Raw genomic sequence first — 3010 nt, forward strand, 5'->3', positions numbered from 1 at the left:
CTAAAGATCTAGTTGCTATGTTTTTACGTATAAATTTTACTATATCATTTGTTATATCATATAGTATGTACACTCTATTTTTATCATGTCTTCCTTTCATCCTATCGACACTTCACTAAGACATTAATGCCCTTCATGAAAAATTCAAATGATTATCCTCTCGTACCACCTTTTAAGTTATTATATTTCACATAAATTTTTACTATATCATCTATTATATCACAGCCTAAGAACAATCTATTATCATCTCTTCATGGTTTACATCTTTTACGAAAAAGTACGGTAAAATTCTCTTTTCAAAAACTTGTACTCCACTCATTAGTACGTTTTGTATCACCATTTTATCTCTCTCTCTCTACATTATACGAAGTTCCTTTTCATCCGTGACCATGACTCTCTCATATATTTTATATCTCTCTCCAATCGAGATTCATTAAAACCTTGTCCTTCACTCCACTTTATGTCATACAATTTCTATCCAACTTCAACTGATTGGTGTCCTTTATGACCACTCTCATTTCTTTTACATATCCGTATCACCCTCCTTTATATCTATTCACACTCCTTTCACGTATATCAAAATATACACTTCTTAAATAAGAAATTATTGCATTTCCTCATACTCTCATGTTTGTCCTATTCCAAACTCCCTCTTCACGATTTTGGAATGCTTTCACATAAAGTAAATTCTTGAAAAAAGTTGTTTGTTCTTATTAGGCCATTATTCACTCTCTATTCTTCATGATCTTCACGAAAAACTTTAAAAACTCTTGAATCATTCTTTCTCTTACGTTTAATATGACACTCCATACTCAATTCATGACTATTCTCACTATCCAACAAGATTGCCCATAGTAAATTTGTTACATATATAGAAAAATTATTTCGAAACTATGTCCTTCTTAATATCTATGCTAATATAATACACTCTCTTCCAAAATTGATTTGATTTATCATTCACAAGTCTCTTATTTTTACAACTCACGCATTTCCTCATTTCATATCAACAATTATTTTTTTCCCTCTATTTAATCAATTGGTTCATCTCCTACCATTCCATTCGATCTTTTCTATCCTTATACAAATTTTCTCTCGGTTCTAGCTCCTTTCTCTCCTAGTGCTTTATTTTCAAGACACTCGAAAATGGCTTCCTCTTCTACCAATGTGATCACCTCCGCCGATCTAAGGTATCCTGATTTGTTTCACACCTACACCTCACTCTGCTCTCGCCCCATTCATGAAGGAAAAATGATCAACTTTAACGACTTCATGTTCTTCGACTTAGACACCTATCTCCCCGAACTCAAACCTCTCATAGGATTTTCATCCCCAGCCGCCTATTATCCTGAACTAGTTCGACTGTTTTATACCAACTTCTCTTCTGATCATGAACAAACCTCAATCACCAGCAAAGTCCGAGGACAGCTGATGATTTTCAATGCTTCCGACCTAGGTAGAATTCTAAATCTACCTTCCACCGGTACCGACCTTAACGCCATAGTACCAATCGACCGATCGGTACTTCGAAAAATACTTCTTTGCACCAACTGCTACCAACTTCCGTGGCACATGAGGAATCTCCAACCTCAAGCTCAGCTACTTGCCCAGATTCTTCTCCACAACCTCTATCCCAAGCATCCCCGCCAGGGATTAGTTCCTCGAAAAATCTCTCTTCTTATCTACGCAATCCTTTCTTCTCTTTCGATAAATTGGTCATCCATTATTTTCGACCTTTTTATTCGTTACCAGAAATTTGAGCCTCTTCTTTTTGGGTGTTTTATAACTCCCATTCTCAAATACTTCCAAGTACCACTTCACAACGAAGTCATCCTCCGACCCTCTCACGTCCTCGATGCTACCACCTTCAATCTAAGGTCCCTGCACATGCCCGGCTCTGATGAAGCAGATCCACTGTCCTCCTTCAATTACTTTTCTGCTATGATGGATATCGAGCAAACTCAAGATCGACTCTTTCGTAATCAAGTCCTGTTGCAGCAGACTCGCAAGCGGAATCGTGCCAACCGGACAACTTCACCTTCTCCACCTTCGAGATAGACTCATTTTTTATTATTATAATTGGTCTGTAATAACTTATTAAATACTTTCGGTCTGTAATAATTTTTTTATTACTCTGATCCCTCCTTTTTGTCCATGACAAAGGGGGAGAAAACCTGTCTCTTTAAACATTATTTCACCTTTTTTATCATATTATTATTTCCATGCATAATGTCTTTTTGACAGAGGGAGCATATTTTGTCATCATCAAAAAGGGGGAGAATGTTGAGAAACTCGGTTTTGATGTCACATAATATGATACACTATCTTATTTAATTTTGTATGATATGATAATATGTTCTCTTGAAATAATGTTATATTATGACTAAATATGTTTTGCCTTAAATCTAACGAGTATTTGATGCAAGGATATCTCACCCAATAAGGATGGAGACTTCCTGTTCAAGTACAACTATGGTGCAATCATACTCCTTGAAGAAAAAGCTTGATGAGCCATGCTTTCCTAAAGTTCAAATGAAGAAATCGGCTACCTCAAGTTGAAGATTTTTTCTTCTTTAGAGTCATATGTAACAGAACCTTCAGGAACTTGCATATTGCATATTACATACTCATTCATACATACTATATCATAAAAGTATACGATAGTTTCAAAAAGGTTCTTTTTTGAAAACCAACAAGTGTACCTTCTTACAACCTTTTATGAAAAAGATATTTTGTCATATAATAATTGTACCTTCTTACAACCTTTTATGAAAAAAATATTTTGTCATATAATAATTGTACCTTCTTACAACCTTTTATGAAAAAGATATTTTGTCATATAATAATTGTACCTTCTTACAACCTTTTATGAAAAAGACATTTTGTCATTATACCTTACACTATATACAAGACAACATAAAATCGGCTACATAAGAAAAACAAATAAAATATGTTTTTGAAAAGACTTAAGTTATCTTCTTTAATGAAATGTTTCTTAATACAAGAAGAAGAC

This window comes from Nuphar pumila, chromosome 7 (assembly GCF_984573655.1).
Source record: "Nuphar pumila chromosome 7, dmNupPumi1.hap1.1, whole genome shotgun sequence".
Taxonomy (NCBI): Eukaryota; Viridiplantae; Streptophyta; class Magnoliopsida; order Nymphaeales; family Nymphaeaceae; genus Nuphar; species Nuphar pumila.